The 23,716-nt window shown below is 35.8% G+C and overlaps 1 pseudogene across 1 annotated transcript; it reads right to left on the bottom strand.

Moving 5' to 3' along the window:
- Positions 1–7,000: 7,000 nt before the first annotated feature.
- LOC143637716 (prefoldin subunit 5-like) lies at positions 7,001–8,049 on the bottom strand (annotated as a pseudogene). The gene is made up of 2 exons (XR_013134575.1): positions 7,655–8,049; positions 7,001–7,235 (listed from the first exon to the last, which is right to left on the bottom strand). The product of XR_013134575.1 is annotated as a prefoldin subunit 5-like (transcript).
- Positions 8,050–23,716: the final 15,667 nt, after the last annotated feature.

Below are 23,716 nucleotides of genomic sequence, written 5' to 3'. Positions count from 1 at the left end.
AATGGCTGAGAAAAACAGACAGAGAGATAGATAATCTTCTTGGGTTACATGCTAAGGGCATAACATAATAAATTAGAAGCAATCGGCTTGTTGTTTGAATTCATTCAAATGCATGTAACTGTTGAAATTGTGATCACCACTGCTTTTGCGCTCCCCCTTTGCTTTTCTTCTTGGTGCCATTATTAACATACATTTTATTATTTTCAAAAAATAATAAAAATGTACCAACTACGCATAATAAGGTGACAGTTAATTTCATAACAATAACAATAATATTTTAGGTGGTTACTATGCAATCACGCTACTTCTTCTATCTTATCACTTTGATTATACTTTACTAGCTTTAGAACCCGTGTATTACACAGAATTTTTAAATGTAAAAATGAATTCAATGAATTATTTGAAATAAATAAAAAGAAAACTAAATGTTAAACATAAGAATATAAATATGTAAAAAAGATGTATTACAAATATATTCGAATATATATATATATATATATATATATATTACAAGTACTAAGAAGTTTAGAAATATATATATTCAAAGGAAATTGTCATAAGCATGAAAGTAAAGTGAATTTATGTGGACACAGTTAGTTTCTCAATGTTAAACAACATAATTCCTTGATTTTATTGAATATTGTACAAACTATAAATATACAAATTGATGAATGAAATCAGGAGAATACTTTGGAAAGACAATCAAACATAAACTAACAAATATTCACAAAATAATTATGATATAAGTGCCAAAAATAGCCGTAGATATTTTCGGCTTAACAGTCCCCCGCAGTTTGAGCCGTAGAAGAGCGGAGGCATAAACTGGAACGAAATCGTTGGAATAAATACTTAGGTAGTCCCTTGGTGAAGATATCCACATATTGGTAATCAGCTGGAACGTGTAGAACTTTAATAGTGCCGAGGCGAACCTTTTCTCTTACAAAGTGTATGTCAAATTCTACATGTTTGGTCCGTTGATGGTTCACAGGGTTGGCGGATAAATAGACTGCTGAAATGTTATCACAGTAAACGATCGTGGCATGTCTAACTGGGACATGAAGTTCAAATAAGAGATTTCGAATCCAACTTATCTCGGCTACGGTGTTGGCGAATCCTCGATAGTCAGCTTCGGCACTAGACCGAGAGATTGTAGGCTGACGTTTCGAGGACCAAGAAATTAAGTTTCCACCCATATACACACAGTAACCGGAGGTTGACCTGCGGGAGTCGGGACACCCACCCCAATCGGCATCCGAATAGGCTGTCAGTTTAGCGGATGGGGAGGGTGTTATGAGGAGTCCATGCTTTAATGTAGCGAAGGATCCGTTTCAAAAATTGAAAGTGTGGCTCACGCGGGGCATGCATGAAGAGACAAACTTGTTGAACTGCATATGAGATGTCCGGCTGGGTAATCGTTAGATATTGTAGTGCACCGGCAAGGCTCCGATATAAAGAACCATCGGTAAATAACACACCATGAGTAGCACTCAATTTAGACCCAATTTCAACTGGAGTGCTAGCAGGTTTACATGTTGACATGTTGGCACGTGATAAAATGTCGGCCGCGTATGTTGACTGAGATAAAAACAAACCCGTTTTCTATTGTTCGACGGTGATACCGAGGAAATGATGTAATTTACCGAGGCCGGTCATCTTGAATTCCGCGGATAATGATTTGATTATTTTGTGGAGTAGTGTGTCACTAGATGCGGTGAGTATAATATCATCCACGTATAAGAGTAAGTAAGCCATTTGGTCACCTTTTTGATAAATAAATAGCAAGGTATCACAAACACTACTTTTGAATCCACATGTTGAGAGAAAACCTGCAAATCGTTGATACCACGCACGCGGGGCTTGCTTTAAGCCATATAGAGACTTATTAAGTTTGCAAACAAAGTTAAGGTGCATGTCAGAGGAAAACCCCGGTGGTTGAAACATGTATACCGTTTCTTTCAAATGCCCATGCAAGAAAGTATTTTTAACATCCAATTGATGGATGGGCCACGCCTTGGATACCGCTAAACTTAGTACCGTATGAATTGTAGTGGGTTTAACGACGGGGCTAAATGTCTCATCACAGTCAAGACCCACGGTTTGACTTTTGCCATTGACGACAAGCCTAGCTTTATGCCATTCCAAAGTTCCATCGGCGTTAAATTTATGTTTAAACAGCCACATGCAACAAATAATTGGTGCATCGGTGGGTCTCGGTACAAGTTCCCAAGTGTTATTTTCCAATAGAGCTTCATATTCGTTAGTCATGGCAACCTTCCAGTTGGGATCAGTAAGAGCGGTAAGATGTGATTTGGGTAACGGAGATATAGATGGAGTGGGTGGGGAAGTTTGTGTGTTAAGCGACATAGGTTGGCGGGGTTTAAAAATTCCAGATTGTGATCGAGTGCGCATGGAGTGATTGGTTGTGGTGGGTGGATGTGGGGGCGGGTTGGGGTCTGCGTAATTTAGAGGGTGTGAGGATTGAGATGGGAGAGATGGTGGGGTATTAGGAGGTGGTTGGTTATTAGGGAATGTGTCGTGAGTTTGTAGTGGAGGGATGGAAGGACCATTTGTGGGTGAATTTGCATTGGCAAAAGGATTTAGTTGGTGGAGGGGCGTGTTAACAGTGGGGAAAGACGTGAATGGGGAAAATAATATGGGTGAGGGGTCTAGGAAAGAATGTGACGGGGGAGGTTGAGAGGGAATGGCGAAAGGGAAGTTAGTTTCGTCAAAAGTGACGTGGCGGGAAAAAATGGTTTTTCCTGTGGAAATGTCTAAGCACCGGTATCCACGGTAGTTGGCCGGGTAGCCAAGAAATACACATGGTGCGGATCTTGGAGCAAGTTTGTGAGGGCGAGTGGGAGAGAGGTTTGGGTAGCATAAGCAACCGAACACGCGAAGGTGGTCATAAGACGACTGGCGTAAGTATAGGAGAGATGTGGGGGTTTGGTTGTTATGTAATTTTGTGGGAAGAATGTTGTGAAGATATGAAGCCGTGTGGAGTGCTTCGACCCAGAACGAGGAGGGAAGAGAGGCATGAGTAAGAAGAGCGAACATAATCTCGTTTAGACGCCGAATCATGCCCTCGGATTTCCCATTTTGTTGTGAAGTGTGTGGACACGAAAAGCGAAGTTGCATACCATGTTGGGTGGCAAAGTTCTTAAAATTATTGTTGTCAAATTCACCCCCCATATCGCATTGAAAAGATTTAATCGATAGGTGAAATTGGGTTGAGACGAATTGATGAAAATGAGTAAATTTAGTAAACGTCTCAGATTTAAATTTTAACGGATAAACCCATGTGTATTGAGTGAAATAATCTACCAAAACCATATAATATTTATAACCTGCATGACTCAATATCGGGGAGGTCCACAAGTCACAATGTAAAATAGAAAAAGGTAAAAAAGTGAAATTGGTATAATCGGAAAAAGGCAAACATTTATGTTTCGACAATTGACAAGAGTGACAAACAAATGATGAGTTTATTTTATTACAAGAAATAAAATTCTTCGAACGGAGAAACTCCATAACTGGTTGACCCGGGTGTCCTAGACGATTGTGTCGATATGAAGAATCTTGAGTTGAAGCAAGACAAGCGGTGGCGGAAGCATTTGATGTGAGCGGGTAAAAATCACTCGTACTGTTGTGACGACTCAGGATCGTGCCATCCTTGAAATCCTTCATAGAAAATCCAAAAGGGTCAAACTCAATGGAAGTCCAATTATCAATATTGAACTTACGAACAGAAATAAGATTTTTAATAAAGGTTGGGTTGTAAGGACTGATTTTAGGTGTAATGATTTTAAGGATGTGGGAATGGTGGAGGTTCCCGATCCTAAAACTGGAATTCGATTGCCATTTCCTACAAATATTGACGATATTGGCGAATGTGAGGAAAATGCATTAAGTTTACCTTGGTCATAAGTAACATGAGAAGATGCATCTGTGTCCATGTGCCACTGATCACCACCTGGATTCACAGATAGAGCATGAAAAGCATCCGCCAACTGAGTCGGTTCGAGAGGGTTAGTTTCGGTTAAGTGAGCCTGGGTTGAGGATTGTGGTGATTGGGCTGATTGGTTTTTGTTGGGCCTTGGATTTTGGTAATTCCATGGCTGAGTCCAAGATTGAGTGGGAAAGGGACATGGAGGTGGAGCCCAATATGTCCCATAAGCAAGTGGAGGCCCATAAGTTTGAGGATGAGCCCAGAAGTGTGCTGGTTGAGATTGTTGAGGTGGGTATCCTCTGGCTTGAGACTGATTTTGACCACGATAATTGTTGAACCGGCTATTATCACGGCGGCTATTTTCACGACCGGAATCGCGACGAGGGTGACTGTCACGGGGTGGGTTGCCCCGTCGACTGGTATTGTCACGAGGAGGGTTATTGTCACGCCGATTGTTAGAATCTTGGTGTGATGTGACAGTGGCAGCTACCATGGGGGTAGGAGAAAGTGTGTCACGAGCCGCGATCCGACGAGCCTCGGATTGTAATCGTTCAATGGCTTCTTCCCATGGGGGAAGAAATTGATTAAGTATTGAGGCAGCTGCATCGTATTCACGGGGCAGTCCGCGAACCAGGTAAAGGATTCGTTGGGTGTTGTTAATTGGACAATCGACCACGGTGAGTTGATCGGAGAGTTCACGGAGACGCTGACAGTAAGCTTCAAGATCCGGCATGGCGGAGAGTGTCAAGTTGGTGAGTTCATGTTGTAATGTCGCGGCTCGTGGACCTTTGTTATTCAGGAACAAAGTCTTGACTCGTTCCCAGGCTTCATATGCTGTTGACTCGTCTTCAAGAACACGAACTAGCAGGTCGTGTTTGAGAGTTCCATAAATCCACTATAAAACAACCGCATCAATTTTCTTCCAAGAAGAATAATCAGTGGATGTTTTCTCGGGTGCCGGCGAACCGTCGATGTGGTTTAGCACATCGTACCCGTGGCATGAAGCTTGAAAAGTTTGACCCATGTAGGGTATGTTACTTCGTTACCGTCAAGAGGAGGAACCTTGTGTTGGATGTTCGTGACGGTGTAAACAGGGTGAAGGGGCTGTGGTTTGGGATCAGATTCGTCTCCCATGATGGTGAGAAAGTGGCTGGAAAAGAGTGAAGGAAGGATGGAGGCGTGATCGAGATTAGGTCGTGGGGTATGATATCATGTTAAACAACATAATTCCTTGATTTTATTGAATATTGTACAAACTATAAATATACAAACTGATGAGTGAAATCAGGAGAATACTTTGGAAAGACAATCAAATATAAACTAACAAATATTCACAAAATAATTATGATATAAGTGCCAAAAAAAGCCGTAGATATTTTCGGCTTAACACTCAAAAGTAAAATTCCCGTTAAATAAAATAAGTCAACAAAAGAATTGATGATCCCAATCGTATAATGCATTTTCTTTGACATTGGGCTTATTGTTAAGCATGCATTTTTTGTTGTGTATTATTAATAAAATAAGATGTAAGATGACACGAATATAAAGTTCAATATTAAAACAATACGTGAATACAAGAAGTTGACTTACATGATGTGGTAAGTCTATATGTTTTAAATTTGTAAATCTTACACTTCAGTCTCATCAATGGTTGTACCCCAATTGTCTCATCCAGGGCCTTCACGTTTTTACTGATTATTTCAAACTATAAGACATACTTAAAAACATATAACTATTTATTAATTTTATCAATTTGATAAAAAAGTTACAAACAAAAGAGCTCACCCGTGGCTAATGCCACTGTGGCGTTAAAGTTTAAAAACAAAAGAAGTTGATTTTGAGTCTATTAAAACATTGATTTTCGTTAGAATGCTTGATACATAATTGCATAATAAATCAAAAGAAAAGACTCAATTAACGTTGTGCATTTATATATATAAGTCGGATTAGAGAAGAGTTTGTCAAAACAATTCGGACATTGTTATATTAAATAAATATTGGTTGATCAACTATTAATGTCACAAATCCAATAATTTTTTTTTTGATTTTTTGTATTTTGTGATTCAAATCCGTTATTTACATATGAAAATATTTTTTTAATTAGATAATATATATGTATACATATTTTTGTTGGTATGTGACAAAATATAGATATTTAGAGAAAATAAGATATTAAGAAAAGTGATTTAATTTTACGTGAAAACGTAATCTAAGAAATCACACATATTATTATTATTATTATTTATATTAATATGCATGATATTATTATTATATATTATAAATTAAAACTGAAATTGGTTAAATATTTCAATTCCATTTTTAATTTTATATTTTTTCATCTAAATTGCAATAAACACTATTTGTTTTTATTAGGAATTATTCAATTTTAGAATATATAATCTTTATTTATAATATGGAAAGTTCCTAAAATGTCTATACATAGAGATTAGGAATTTGAGCTGAAAAAATTAGCCAAGAATGAATATGGAACTGCCATATAATCCTTAATATTTTCTTTTATTAGTGTATAGGTTCGTTATCTTATCAGAAGTAAACACAAAAAAATGTCAACATCCAAATACAAAAGATTAACATATTCAAAAAACACAAAAAATAACATTCTTAAAAGAAATATATATATATATAGAAAAGAAAAATGATTTGATGAGTGGCTGAATGATTCAGACAATACTCTATCTTAAGCTCTTAACCAACCTAAATTGCATATCCAATTACATGACTTGTCTGTAATGTTGCAGCACAAAAGAAACCGTTTTCAATGACTGGAAAAGTCAACTCGACACGGAAACTGTTTGGAACTGACCTGGCCCGTAGGGTTGAATCGAGGTTGTAACCCTATTCATTGGAACCGGCTTGAACTCGGTCAAACCCGAACCAAACAGTTTAAACCCGGTTTCTAACCCCATCCTTTCCCCCCTCAAAAACTGGTTCCAACCTAGCCTGGTTGGGCCAGAACCCATTTTTCACTTTTGTTGACCCAACCCGAACTAGCTTGGCCTAGAACCCGATTTGTGCACCTCTAGTTGATGAATATGTAATAACTTAAACCATTATATATTGTAAATTTTCATAGTAAAAAGTACAAAAACAGGTAATATTCATACCGGCAAGAACAATTTAAAATCGAATAAAAAGGCTAAAAGGCGTCAAAAACCATTACAAGATGCCATGATGCAGGCATCATCTATGATTGCGTGGCCAGTTGTTTCAGTTTGGCTTGCAACACCAGTCCAGCCTCATCTGCTATACTTTTCTTCTTGCTTGTCACCTGCATAAATAATAATCACATTATTCCGGTTACTGGTTCAAAGCCTGTCCACATAATCACATCTGTCATGTAGGATTGACAAATAAATTAAAGTTATAGAATTATAAAAACACACACACGCACACAACTTTTGGAAGAAACAGGTGAAGAGATTTTATTATATTCTTGCCCAGTATAGTACAGAATCGAATTTAGTCAAAATTAGAGTGTGTAATTTGTAAAAGGTTGATATGTGAAAACAAAGGAAGAGATGAAGAAATTAGTAATGGTTTACATAATAAAAATATAGATACTAAGTTGTGAAGAGTTTATCATTGACTTTGCATAATAGCATATATTGATACTTAATAGCAATTTGAATGCAGTACTTCAACAAAGCAAACTACAAATAACACGTGATCCACTGAAAGAAAACATACCTCTAAAAGTTGGTCATAGTTTGATTTCAGCAAGTTGATTTTACGTTCACAATAGTCCTTCCCTTCTTCCATTGTTTTCTGTTGACACACATTAACAGATATTACGAGAAGAAATGTTATTCAGCATTTTCTTCCCAGTTTTAAAATCAATAATTACAGAATTGAATGATATTATTAATAAAGACGGACTGACATACCTGTAGGTCGGAGAGATAGATCATGGAGAGCAGCAGAAGCGAGATCGAGACGGTGCGGATGTTATTGAGGCTGTCTTGAAGGAGACTAACCTCTTGATCGCTTTGTTCTTTGATTGCTTTCAGCTGCTCCACGCTCATCTTCTCCAGCTCTGCTATCATCATCCCCCTTGTTGTCGCCATTCTTGCTCACTTGCTTCTCTAAACCCTCCACTTTTTAGTGGCCTTTTGGTTATAATGTATGAAAACACCCTCTCCCGACATTATTATGGGTGGTGTTTTGCATGGTAGCGTTGCGTACACCGTGTTGGTGTGGCACACATTTTGATAATTTTGCTTTCATTTTTCTTAACTTGATAAGTCCAAACTTGTATAGGTTTAATTATAAAAATTAGAAATCTAAAATAAAAAGATTATTGAGTAAGGAGCATTTTGATTGCATCGCATTTTTGCAAAAACTTGAAAAGCTAATTAGGGGCGCGAAATGCTCAAGGGAATGGCTTTTTTTATTACGCATGGCCTAATGGTCTGTTTTAAAGTGGAAAATGTGATCCTAAGTGTCTGAGGATTTGATGTTAAAAATAAGTTCCTTTTATATGAGGGTAATTATGTCTTTTAACTTTAAAAGGTACTAGGGGCACCGAGTACCCCCAAACCAATTCGGTAAGGTGATTTGGTTTCCAGTTTTGGTTTCAGTTGTATCAATTTATCAGCTGAGGACAATTAGTGGAGGTGGGGTTTAGACGAGGCATGGGCTTTTGTGGTAAAGATCATTAAGTCTTGATAACAGTTTTTTTAGCCGAAAGTTACCTAATTATGTGATAAACTGGAACTGTTTGGTAAAAAAAGATTTATTATTATTATTATTATTATTATTATTTGAGTATTTTAGCGTGGAGTTGGAAAAGCTTTAATATAGTTAGCTAAATAGAATGTTACTTTTTAGCCGACTCTATTTATATGTTCTGGTGCTTATGGAGAATCTGCGGACTGCTGATCACTTTTTGTTTCATATGGTGACTAAATTAATCTAAACAAATACGCAACAACACATTAAATCGAAACAAACAAGAAAAGATTAATTGTCTACAAATTTCACAACCCAAAACCCCAATTGAATTGCATCGTTCCAATGTTTTTTCTTTTCATTCCAACCGAGCTTTGTCATCCAATGGTGAGTTCATTTGAGCCCACCCTTAATTAGCCCAATTGCTTTCAACTTGTGTTTCTCACAAACAGCCCACTAATCTGCAGTTATGGCCCAAGACTTTAGGGTTTTTGTTGGCATTCCAAATTCATTTTTGTTGGTCAATTTTTATTTATTTATTTTTTGTTTTCATCATCCTAGCTTCTTTTAAAGATATTTCATCATTTAACTTTAAACCTCTATGGCCTTTCATTCTATTTTATTAAATTTAATTATTTTAGCTCATTTTCTTCTCAAGCTTGTATTGTTAAATCTTTTCAAATCATTCCAATGTCCATTCTCGTCGTTTGTAACCGCTTTGTACCTAAAAAATAATAGAAACAAAGCAAAGTAGACTCTATGCCATCAAATCAAGTGTTATTCAAAATAATGGGATAAGAATGTGATTGCATGCTAGGTTTTTCTTTTAAACGGAAATAAATGCATGCTAGCTGGTGAAAATAAGTGGTTAAAGTTAGGGTAGCTGATCGGGTAGTTTGGGTTGTGTTTGTCATGTATGAAAATAATGATCCATATCACAATCGGGTTAAGTTAGGGGTACTGTTAATCGGGTTTATTATTGGCGTTTGGGTTTTACCTGGTCGAGTCATGTAGTTTGGGTTTGGACATATTTGTTAGTTAAAAAAATTTGTTTACATACTACACTTTTTTCTGAAAGATTCCAACCCTTATGTGGTCCAGAAAGTTAATATAATTCAAGTCTGGATAACAAAACTCTCATACTATTTGAAAAGTTAATGTGTTTTCACAAATTCTTGTTACATGACAAAAGTATAATCGATGTAGTTCAGGTTAATCGGATCGGATTATTCGCATATGAAAAGCAATATATTAGTATCTTAACACAATAAGGAACTCTACCATACATTTAAAAGTAAACTGACCATAATTTCACTAGCACTCAGCAACCCAAGATATATCATGTTTATTGATATCTATTTCTAACCAGCTGGCCAGCATGTGACCCATTACACCTAGACATTATCAAATGTACAAGGCCCTCATTCATATATGGCTGTAAAAAGAATAATTCAATGGGTAAACTTGGAAATCCTGTTTAGTTATTCTTTTGTGAGAAAGGTGGTGGATGGTACAATTATATACACTGATAGTTTGGAAGGATACATGAGTTGGCACAAGTGGCGAAGCTTGGACTAAGACCCCGGGGGGAGCGAGCTCAAAATATATACAAAAATTCACAAACGATGGGGAGCTGGACTCAAATTTTCGGCCGAAAACGCCTAAATTTACATTACGCATAAAAAATTTCGGACGAAAACAGGTAAATTTACACTACTACACGAAAAAACCAGGGGGGGCGGGGCCTCCCCCGGCCCCGATAAAGCTTCACCAATGATTGGCACCACTGATTTTTAGATATGAATCTAGTCAAGGAGTTCAAATTAAATTCCTGATTCCTCTGACATGGTGAATTGTCAATCTAACGTGGTGCGGGCCACACCGTGAGCGGTCTTCACGTTGAGGCTACACTGCAAAACAAAGTATCATTCACGTTTCAGTCCGTCGATGAAGAGTGTTACCAACATACCTATATGATATTTTGTTATGCGGATGCCTTATATAGTATTTTGTTATGTGGATGTTCTATATGCTACTTTTACACCACGAATTATTTGTTTTTATTTTATAATAAGAATCGTTACTGATTGATATGAACCATTGAGATTCGGTATGATTTTTATTTCTTTTGAATAGACATTATATGTTTTTGGACCCTCGTGTGATAATAGTTTTGATTTTGGATTTCATTATATGTTTTGATTGTTTTGTCTATTTTACGGGTTTATCGTTTTATTTTTTTCATTTACGTGTGCCATATGTCGGTATATACTCGTAATTGATACGTGGTTACGTACTCCTGTATCTAACAGCTTCATTGCATCAATGTTTTAACAAGTACACTTAAATTTTCAAACTTTAAATGTGCAAAAGTTTAAGGCATCATTACCAAAGATGGGTGTGCAATTTATGGAAATATATATGTACACAGCTTTACATTAATGCCAGGTATAATTAGCCCCCCATACCATAGGGTAGTCATATCTTTTTCTCTAGTGGAGTATCGTAGTATCCTTAAGTATCGCCTTATGATTCCTCTATTTCCGGTTGATGAGATATGTCTTGTTTGTCGTAAAGCATGTTTAGACTCATATGGGGAGCACGCGGTGCACTGTAAAGAGCTCTCGGGGTTCAAGTACCGACACGATCTGGTTAGGGATGTGCTCTTTGATATATTTAGGCGAGCTGGAATTTCTGTTAAGAAAGAAGCACTTGTGAATTTCCTGACTGACCCGTCGGAGGGAAGATCATCTCTTCGACCGGCTGACATTTTGGTGTTTGGATGGATAGGAGGGAAACACATGTGTGTGGATTTAACAGGGGTTTCTCCTTTGGTGGGCTTAGGGAGTAGTGGTTTCGCGGTCGGTCAAGCCGCATTAAAAGCTGCTTCAGGTAAGGTGGCAAAACATGAAAAGGCGTGTCTTGACAACCAACATGTATTTATTTATTTTGCTTTTGACACTTTTGGTTTCCTCGTGCCTAAAATTGTGGAGCTACTTACCCGTGTTCAGCAGGTCATGCATAGTAATGTTATGACTCCAAGATCAGCAAATATAGTTTTTAAAAGATTGGATTTTGCGATTCAAAAAGGGGTAGCGGCGCAGCTTGTTGCCCGCTTGCCTTCTGTTTCGATGTAATCCAATAAACAATCAATAAATTTTAAATATGAAATTAGGTTGTTTTTTTGTAAATTAAAAGCCATGCATATCGTTACACCTCAAAATGTGTCACTGGTAAAATAATATATAAGAAAAGAAGTGAGTGAAGGAATTATGAAGTTGTTTAAACTTTTAGCATGAGTTAATTAAGGATGTTTTATAAGACTATCATTGTGTGTGTATATATAACTATATTTTTTTCAAGTTCTCGTTATTTAATAACTAAGGAAAACTACTCTCACTTAACTCAACCAAGGAATTTGAGTTTCTTCTTTTCAGTTGTAATAGTCAAATATTAAATTAAAATCTTATATATGTTGGGAGTAAGGATACATGCATATCCAAATTATTTCAAAATAATGAAAAAACACATATATACTTATATATTTGTGTGTTAAGTAAGAATACATTATATGATATAAGGATGAGTTCGGTATTGTTATTACCACATATTAAAAGTATCGGAACCAAAAAGACTCGGCATGATACTAAATGCAAAATACAAGTGTTGTACCGAAACAATATTTATACATAATGTTTAACTATACAAAAGTAGAATTCACCATGAATGGAAGTGGAACCCAATCATGATTACCTTTATGGATTTTGAATTATGTTGACCTCCTTCAATGATCAACAAAAGCCATAATCATCACCACTCATGATTTAGATTGACACTCGTGCTTTCTGTAGTCACAAAAGACCTGACGAAATCTTCCACTACATACTAACTGCCCTCAAAAAGATATATATACATATATGTGGTTTAGGGAGGGGATTACAGTGACGGAGCCACATAGTAGCGACCGGGTTCGGCCAAACCCGGTAAATTTTCGGTTTTATATGTAATCTATGCATACGTATTTACGAGCGAACCCATACTTTTTAGGCGAGCGAACCCAGTATCATTTTAAAAAAATATTCGAACCCATAAAAAAAGCCCAAAGTTATTAATAAAATGGGTTAATAAGCCCAACCGAATTAACAATCTTAAACATAATATCTAAATAGAAATTAAAAAAAAAAAACAAGAAGAAGAAGAAGAAGAAGAAGCTAAAACACGGAAGATTCAGTTTCTTGCGTACAGTATCACCCGGAAGGCCAGAATCGGAATTCGGCTGGCTGGTTGGCTCCTCCCTCATTCTTCTACCTTCATTAATCGGAATTCGGAAATCACCCGTTGGCCACTAGTTGCCGTTGTTGGCAGTTGCCCAGTTATGCAGCGTCCTCTTAATCCCGGTGTTAGTTGTGTATTTTCTATTTTTATGTATGTGGTCTTTCAATAGATCTAAACCTTATAGTAAGATATCCATATTATTATTATATTATATATCATTCCAGTGTATTCTTGTAACATAATAAAATAGTTATATTATATTATTACGTAAGGCCATATTTATTTGTATAGCTGTATTTTTTTTTGTTCACAGTTTAATTAAAAGATTTTTTAAGCGGGTCAACAACGGTCAATTAATTCTCGCTTTGATTGCTTCAAGTGTTTAAGGTTTTAATCGATCATTTGATCCGTACCTCACAACGACTCTTTCTTTAAGTTTGATTTTTAAATAGTCAAATCAAAGTATGAGTAAGAAAAAAACAAGGTTAGTTTTTAAATAGTCATTTATAATTACAATTATATTTATGTTTATCGTTTACAATTATGTTTGAATAGAATTATTTGGTTGACCGAATGACTGATCCGATCTGACCCAACCCATTAAGGCCCGAAAACTTGACGCCGGAAAAAACAGAGTACCGAAAAATCCCGAACCCATAAGAAGAAATTCATGGCTCCGCCACTGGGGATATATATACATATTTCCATCAATTGCACACCCATCTTTGGGGAAATATGTAATGAAGGAAGTTAGGGAGGTGATATATGTAAAAATCCCTTGTTATATTTTGTAATGTTTTGACTAGCAAGTTAGGTTAGTCTATATAAATCGAGTTGTGGTTAGAGATTATAGAATATGTGAGACGTAACTGAGTTAGGGTTCATCTAGATGCTACCGAGTTGGGATTCATCAATAGTCAAATCGAGTTAGGGTCTGAGAGTTGTAATCAGTTTTTTTATTATATTTTCTGATTAATATAAACAAGAGTTAGTCGTTTAATTATGTTTGATTATCGATCCGGGACTTGAATTGGTATCAAAGTGGCCAAGCTCTTTTCCGGTGATAAAGCGCTTTTGATCAAAGTCGTGATCGGCGCGGCATACGTAATTGAAGACCGACCATCAAGATTATTCCATTGAATCGGAAGCCTTTATTTGAAAGAAAAAAAGGAGTTATGATTTGGTAATCCCTGCTTCACCTCATATTGAATTACCCTACCTCCACGTCAGTTATTCCAAGTAGCTTTGTGATTAAAAAAAAGGGTCAAAGATACTAAGATTTTCTTTTTACACAGGCGTGACAATGAAGAAAAAAAGGAATAAACATTGTGGTTTAAATATTTTTTTATTAAATAAAGTTTGATCATCTTGTTTTCGCGGTTGGAGTTTGATAAAGATCGATGGGCGATAAAGAAACAACGAAGACGAGCGGCGGGAGTGGGAGCGGGAACCCGAATGCGTTCCAAAGTCCCATGCTTACATCTACCAAATTACATGGTATGGGCTATTCGAATGAAGAGACTCTTGAACGTGCATAAGATTCGGGATACCATTGATCCGGGGGCAACCGATGTTGATAAAAACAACATCGCAATTACATTATAGTGATTTATTAGTCGATCCCGGAAGCAACAATCATGCAAGTGAGTAATCTTGAGTCGGCCAAGGAGATTTGGAACTTGATTAAGACACGTAATCTGGGGGTTGATCGGGTTAAGGAGGCAAGATTGCAAACCCTCACGACCGAGTTTGATGGTCTGAGGATGAAAGAGACGGATACCATTGATGAGTTTGTGGCGAAACTCTCCGTGTACGACGTCGAAGGCAGCAAGTTTGGGGGAGGTGATCTAGGAAACTAAGATGGTCAAGAAGTTCCTTTCAAGTCTACCCCGAAGTAAGTTTATTCAAATTGTTGCCTCTATTGAAAAAACTTTGTATCTCAAAACTGTTGGATTTGAAGACATGATGGGACGTTTAAAAGCATACAAGGAGCGGATTCAGGAAGAAGACATGCATTCCGAAACCCAGCGTAAGCTTATGCTTCAGATGTCTGAATCCTCAAGTAGTTAGTACAATGATCGTGAGTCCACTCGTGGAGGTCGTAGACGTGGAGGAGGGCGAGGACGAGGTGGCCGCGGGTCGGGTCATAACTGCAGTCATTAAGTAAACGTCATGAACCCGGAAAACCGTGAACAAAAGGGCAAAAAACGGGACCTCTCAAAGGTTCAATGTTATCAATGTGATAAGTTTGGGCACTTTGTCCACAAGTGTCCCAACCGAAAACAGAAAGTTCAAGGTGAAACAAAGTTACCTAAAGCATCTGAGACAAGGGATCATGCTCTGTTTATGCTGAAGAGTGTTCAGGAAATGGTGTTCTTGAATGAAAAGAAGGTTATACCCGGAAACTATGAGTATAAAGATGGTGATGAAAAGTACTTGAACAATGAAGCGAGTAACCACATGACGGGTAGCATGTCTTTCTTTTCTGAACTTAGCAATCATGTCACGGGAAGGTTTAAGTTTGCAAACAGCTCCTATGTTGATATAAGCAGTAAAGGGTTGATTTTATTTGAGACTAAAAGTGGTGAACATCGCTTACTTACGGATGTTTAGTCTCGGTCAAGCCTTGGAACATGGGTTTGATATTCATATAAAAGATAACTACCTTACGATGCATGATGGACAATGTAGGTTATTGATGAATGCAACTCGATCCCCTAATCGGCTATACCGAATACCCTTGAAGATTGGTAAACTGGTTAGTTTACTTAGCCGAATTGAAGAAATAAGTTGGTTGTAGCATGCTAGGCTTGGCCCCTTGAACTTTGAGTCAATAAAGCTAATGGCTAGAAGGGATATTGTTGAAGGGATGCGTGGCTTTACCCATAAAAACAAGTTATGTGAATCTTGTTTGATCGGGAAGCAAACAGGGCACGCTTTTAGGGTAACTCTGTAACATTCGTTACTTTTCAAACCCGAAAACTTACCTATTTTAAATTTTCGGTTTTGTTCACACACACGCGCACGCACACACACACACACACACACACACACACATATATAAGTTCGTCGCATATATCAAATGTGTCTTTTGTTATTTTTATTTGTATTTGGATTCGTATTCGTTAAACCGACCCATTTCATTGTTCCATTGAATTCGTGTATAAACGTTCATCGTTAATAAAATATTCGCGAGGATATTGCGTTTATCATTCGTTCGTTTTTTTTTCATTTTGTTAACGAACCTTTTAGATTTAGAGGTTTAATAAGTTTATCAAGTATAATATAACTAACATCCAAGTTTCATAAATTAGTATTTCGGTTATAACACATTTCAAAGTTCGGGATCCAATGTGTAAATTATTTTAATCTTAAAACATTTCAAAGTTCGGGATCCAATGTGTAAATCATTTTAATCTCAAAACATTTCAAAGTACAAGGTTCACTAGGTAATTTATATTTAAATTTTGTATTAATATAATCTAAAAGTTGAAGGACTGAATATGTAAATTACATTTAAAATAATAGTAATATAATTAACAAGCCGCCACCTCTATACTCGGTTTTCCAACGGCCGGAAAAAGGGCCGGCGAGCCATTTTACCCCCAAATCTCGCTTCTTAATCCAATTAATTTGTATGACGACCATAAGACTACATCGAACCAACTTTAATCATCGTCAATTACACGTTATAACGCCAAATTATAGGTATTTCAATATGCATAACCACCGGAAATAACTAAAATCCCATTGACAACCTTTAATCATCCTATGTTTCAATTGTTAGTATAAATATGGCCTAGATGTAACACCCCGGCTTTAAGCGGAATACGCCCGGGTGTAACGTACAGATCACTTATGTGACATTTGTCAATTTCGGGTTATTTTATACTTGTATTCTTAATGTAAACCCGACCCGTTTTGTATCCCGAACCTTTCGATATTATCAAAATGATGAATTGTATGTTAAATATTTGTTTTATAGTTGTTGGATAAAAAAAACACCCTTTTCGGTTCTTAAAATTCCCCGAAAACGCTCAAAACGAACTCCAGGGACTAAAACTACCAAAATGGAGACTTGAAGGACCCATTTGTAGTTTGTGCTTCTTGGGTCTATAACCAACCCATTTTCATGAAACAACCTTTATGAAAGACCCATTCAACTTACTCTATATATACACACCCATCTTCTTCATTTGTGCTTGCTCATTTCTTCATTTCTCTCTCAAATTCTTGAATTCTAAGGTTGTTCTTCATAAGCTAATCTTTCATTTTAACTAACTTCTCAACACTTAAAGCTTGATGTTACAACATATATATAATATACACTCCTTGTTTACCTTCGGTCTTTCATTTCTCCGGTCTCGGCCGGTTGAAATGTCGGGCTAGTTAGGCAAGGTTACATGGAGGACTTTGTAGTCCTTGTTTATATATTTAACAAATCTAACCATATAACTTGTTATACTTGCTTAACTTCTACATATTTTAGTTTATTGTTCATCTTTGTCAAGTTCCATGGTATTGGGTATGTGGTGACTAGCCTCGGTTTCATCCCGAGTTGAGAACCGAACCAAAAACCGAACTTTTGTTTAAAAGCATTATTGTTAACTTTTTGAATGTAAAACTTGAGTATTATTATTTATAAGCTATTTTACAAGTTCCATGGTAATTGGGTACGTGGTAACCATCCTCGGTCTTATTCCGAGTCAAGGACCGAACCAAAAACCGAACTTTTGTTTAAAAGCTTTATTGTTAACTTTTTGAATGTAAAACTTGAGTATTATTATTTATAAGTTATTTTACAAGTTCCATGGTAATTGGGTATGTGGTAACCATCCTCGGTCTTATTCCGAGTCAAGGACCGAACCAAAAACCGAACTAAACCGAGTTCACCCGCTTAAGACACACAAGTGTGTTTTTAGCCACCAAAACTCATATTTTTCTTCAAGATTATACTTTAAATCAATTTTAGTTAGTTTCTAAACATACTTGGCATGTCGGTAACCAACTTGATCTTATAACAAGTTCGAACCGATAAGGTCGTATACTCGCTTAACGAACGTTAAGGTTCTTCACAATAGAACTACATACTTGGTTAAGTCTATTTTGATTTTATTGAGTTATCTCATAACATTTATTATTTTGGGAAGTTAACTGTGAGCTTGGTCAATTATCAAGTCTCGAACCGACAAACCCGAACACTCGTTTAAACCTCGTTTTGGGTATTCTTATAACCAAGGGTTTTGCAATATCGCATTTTAACCCACATTATTACTTAACATAGGTTGAGTAAAAAAAAAGAAAAAAAAACTAATGAATAGAATACCGAGACCCGGTTTCGAGTAAACTTATTTTACAAAACTCGTTTCTTTAATTTCTCAAATATTTACATTTTAGATCCTAAACTTTATTTATTTACTTTATTTGTCATGTATTTTATTTTAAACCCTTCCAAGACTACCTACTAACACAAGACCCGTTTAATATAGGTCTTGCTCGTTAAACCAATCTCTCTGATTATTCACGACACTATCTTTCAAGTTACTTGTTAATGTGAGTACTTTTTCATCCCCCGTTTTCCATCTTTCATTTTGGGGGTGGCATTGCATACTTATTCAAATTCAAATGATTTATACTTGAGTCTTAAACCACAACACGTATTGTATATGTTTACTTAAATAAATGCTCGATTTGGTGTTATATGCTTTACATGATTATGTGCAAATTCTTGAATGCTAAGGCGGGTAGCCTCATCAAAGTATGATCATACGTTAATTCCGAGTATATATGGTATCCCCATATAGAAAGGTGTCGTCAATGTATTCTTTTTGACGATTTCATTATTGTCGTCAATGTATTCTTATTGACGGTTTTATTATCTAAATTGTTGCTATTATTTATTGTTTTCATATACTAGTTGTGGATTTCATACTATATACTTATTGTCCAAAACTATGAAAATTGCTCACCAACCTTCGTGTTGACAAACTCTATTTTATGCAATGTTACAGGTTTGATGTTAGCTTGATTGGATTACTTGAAGAAACTTATTATCTTGGCTTTAGGATATTAGAAAATAAAAGAACAAGTTATTTGTTTATATATCTATTTGGCATATTGTATGAACAATTGTTGTGTTATTTATGATGATATGGATTTAAATGAGTTGTTTAAATATTGTAACTTTATAGTGTCATTGTGCAATGAGCAATCATGTCGCGCCTAGATGTTTCCGCCTTCATTGGTCGGGGTGTGACTACTCATAAGCTCGTAACGCTATTAAAGCGACAATAATCATATTCATTTCATTTCATAGCATAGCAGGTACACAAATTATTCATAAGAGTAAAAGGAACAATGAATACTTCATCAAATCACAAATAAGTTCTTTATTTAAATAACCTAAGGTATACTAATGATCTTCCTCCTTAGCAATTCATCGTATCAACCCGCAGCACGTTTAAAATAATATATTTTGTCAACAACACATGTTGGTGAGTTTTCATAATTTTTTGCGTATACATATATATATAAACTCGCGATTCAACGATCGTCATGCAATAAATATTCAAGCGTAAAGTAAATGAAATCAAATAGTGTCGTCCTCCCGTTCATTTAGCCGGAGCCGTTGAAGTCGGGGAAATGAGAACCACCTTACGTAAACAACCGAAGTCGTAACGTTAGACGGCGCGGGTACATCCCGTCGGACCCTCCCACTATATGTATGCGTTTGCGTTTGCGTTTGCGTAACTTCCACCAATAAAACAATAAACACGTTGCAAGCAAGTTCACGTATAATCATAAACAATATGCACGAATAATATTAACATGTACGATATAAGTGAATCGGTTTGTAAACAAGCTCATAACAAACGAAAGAAAAACTTGTGACGTGCTACACCCCAAAACGTTATAAAGTGTTAAAAATGGGGTTATGAATAACTCACCTTTGAAATAGATGATAAACGAGAAACGAAATCCGAAAGTGCGTTTAAAGAACTCGAAGCGACTGAACTTCTCTAACTATAAAAATAAATATGAAAATATAAAGACTAACTAACGGGATTATACGGGTTAATTATTTAGTTTTAAAGATGTTGCGTTATATATTTTTATTATCTTAAGGCGTGGATTATTCTAATATTATTCTAAGTCTTAACGGAAATTTTAACGGTTTCTATTATTTTTAAATGATAATATGAAAGTTACGTTAATTACAAGGCATGGATTTTACATGAGAATTTATCTTGAAATATGTTAACAAGGCAAGGTTAAAGAATTAACACTAACGAATTATAAAGCTAACGAATTTAAAGTTTAGCGAATTAAAGTTTAACGGACTAATATTACCGAAATAAAGTTTAACGGATAATAACTACCGAATTAAAGTTTAACGAACTATATTATTTAAATATTTTTAATTTAACGCTAAGTTTGAATGTTATAACGTTTACGAAATTCTGATGTTAGCGGTAAATTTTATTTTGAAAACAAGGTGGTAACGAACGATAATGTAACGTCCGACTTTCTGAAGTAATATTTAAATGAACTTTGTTATTTAAATTCCGTATAATAAGTAAATAAATTAAAATGATAGATGGTAGGATATGGACTTAACAATAAAACACGGACTTAGTAAATTAATGGGTCTAAGGTCCATGAGCTAAGGGTATAAATACCCCTTAAACCTTTCCTAAAACCCTAGATCTCATAATTCCATACCTTTCCATTTTTACCAACACACACACACACACACACTCTCCCTACCTTGAACCCGAGAACGAGATCCAAGTCGTTTTAGTGATTTTCGCATCCAAACAACAATAAGAATCAAGATCTAGCTCGTGTCAAGACCAAAACTCTAAACCGGATTACGCTTAGAGGTACGTTTGTAGTATAAAGGTGGTTCTTTTGATGTCGGTTCTCCATGAAAATTTGTAGAACCTTAGATCGGGGCCTAAGGGTTGATAAAAATATAAACTTGATATTAAATGATGAACTTTAGGAGTCGAATTCGTTTGACTCATTCATTAAGTTCGGCTCGTTCATATTTGTAAACGAAAATTTGGCTCTTTATAAACAGGGGTGGATCTACGGTATAAACGGGTGGTTCCTCAGAACCACCCGAGTTTTGAAATAATAGTGTATTTATATATAAAAAATAATAAAGGAACCACCTTATAAATTAGGAAGGAACCGTCTTATATCCATTTGAAGCGCTTCCCTAGCTGGTAACTTGTTGGTTTTGATACCCGGAGGTCGCAGGTTCGATTCCCACTTTCAAAAGTTTTTTTACTAACTCACCCTAATATTATTTAGGGTTTTATAAATTTCCCCTCCCTGATACAATCAAATTACAGCTCAACCTTGAGAACCAAGACACACAGCTCTTCTCTTAAGCTCTCAAATTCTTCAGTTCTTTGTTCGATCATAGGTAATTCATGTGGTACAGGTCATCGATTCTTTGTTTTTTGTGTGCGTGTTCGTTTTCAATTTAGGGTTTTATTGAGTGATCTATTCGTTTTCTATGCATCCATTTATTTTATTAGTATTCGTTTTGATATTTAATTCCGTCTATGATGATTGGAACTTTCTTATGAAAGTAACAGTATAGATTTTGAACCCTCACATCCCCTCCATGTGATTTGAGGAGAAATTACATTTGCCATGTTTAGAATAATTCGTGGTTCCCAATTTTGCATCTGCCATGTTTTTCTAGGCTCAAAATTATCACTCAAGCATGGAGAAGTAGTTAGAATAATTTGTTTAGAGAGAGGTAATGCAACGATTATGGACTGTGATGTGTTTTTATTATTATGGAGAAGTAATGCAACGATTTCAAAATATGAGACTCGTAAGGAATAACTATAAGTATTTTATTTAATTCGTAAAGACTATTTTATCTATATTATGTGTTTTTTAATTTCTAATGACGGTGTTTCTTATATTATTTTATCGTATTTTTATTATGTAATGAACTTTGCCCGAACCATTGAACCGACCCGAACCTCAAACCGACCCGGAATTTTTTATACCCGACTCTATGAAATTAAAACATCTAAAAGTAGTGCACCACCTGAAAAAAATTCCTAGATCCGTCACTTTTTATAAATATAGTATAAAAGATTTGAAACTTGAATCTAACCAAGTTTATATTATTAGTGTTAATAGTAATGGAATTAATAATAATAATAATAATAGAACAGTAGCAGCGCTCATTATTCACGAATAATAGTAAAACGAGTAATAATAATAATGAAAAGAAGCAATGACGTATGATGGAAGGCTACACATGTGTTATTATAATAACATTACTACTAATAATAATAATAATGTAACAACAGTAGCGGTAAAGAAAAGCTAGGATAATAATAATAACAACAATATGGTAAGCATCCAAGGGAAGTGGGGGAGTGGGTAAGCCACTTAGGTAGGTGCGAGAGGTCACGGGTTTGAAACTCGGCTTTCTTGTGAATTCTTTTTATGCGAATAAGGCTAAGCGAAGCGAACTGGCTTCATGCAATGGGAACTGGGCTATTCCTAGTTAATCCACGATAATCCAATAACATGAACCAAACCAACCAATCACCTGTATATTAAAGGAAAGAAATATGTATATATGTATACACACACACTCTCAATAATATATTAAAGGAAAGAAACATGTATTAATGAAGAAGAGAAATATATATACATATATATATATATATAATAATGGGAGGATATGAACGCAAAATAAAGACCGTCGTTAAATAAAGTTATTTCGTTAGATTTGTTAGCCCAAACAAACGAGCCTAGCTTATCAAGTACGCTAGATTAATAAATACAAATCTAATTAATTATGTTAGTACGTGGTTAATTAATGAATACATATGTTAAACAGTTAGCCGCGCACAACTCAGGAAGGGAATTACTATAAACGGTGAACGTAACAGGATCCAGGTGAGTTCTAGCCCCCTTTATGTGTTATGTTTTCGGGACTGTGTGCATACTACGATGTGTTTAGGTTTATACACTTAACTTAAATGGTAAGTGTATATTAGGTATATGTTTGCGTATGAATGTGAATGATATGGATTTATTAATTTAGTATGCTGTAGTTATAATTAAGTATATTATAATTGAAGGCTAAAGGTATGAAACGAACGAATGTATGATTGTATGGTTGAACGGTTAGTAAAGGGTTGCGGACCCTACTAATATCTGCGAAGAATATAGGGTTGCAGACCCTACTAATATCTGCGAAGAATAGAGGGTTGCGGACCCTACTAATATCTGCGAAGAATACAGGGTGCGGACCCTACTAATATCTGCGAAGATACAGGGTGCGGACCTTACTAATATCTACGAAGAATAACAGGTGGCGGACCCTGATAACATCTGCGAAGTTTATAGGATGAAAGGCTCTTTAAAATATAGAAAGGACGAGTAGATATTAATTATAGAATGACAGATAAAGTATGGAAGAATGTATGTATGTATGCATGTATGAATGTTAGAAGAACAGGTAACTAATTAATACGTATCTTCAGACGCGTATTAATAAATAAGTGAATGCAATGTATGTTAATTAACTAGAACTCACTCGGCGTAGCTGACTTTTAGTATGTACGCAGGTGAGTAGAATGAGGCAGGTTGCTTAGAGTGGGACACTTGGCAAATAAAAGAAGACTGACATCGAAGAAAAGAAGAATCACGCGTTATTTATATTTATGTTAAGACTTATGTTATTTTGGTTCAAGGACAAAGTATTTAAGTTATGTAAGAATGATTGACTTTATATTCCGCGAAATGTTTTAATTAACT

Source organism: Bidens hawaiensis, unplaced genomic scaffold (genome assembly GCF_021521415.1).
Source record: "Bidens hawaiensis isolate Kalapana, Puna unplaced genomic scaffold, B.hawaiensis_p1.1 tig00000055_1, whole genome shotgun sequence".
Taxonomy (NCBI): Eukaryota; Viridiplantae; Streptophyta; class Magnoliopsida; order Asterales; family Asteraceae; genus Bidens; species Bidens hawaiensis.
The sequence above is the reverse complement of the archived record's forward strand: the minus strand, read 5'-3'. Positions and strand labels throughout refer to the sequence as shown.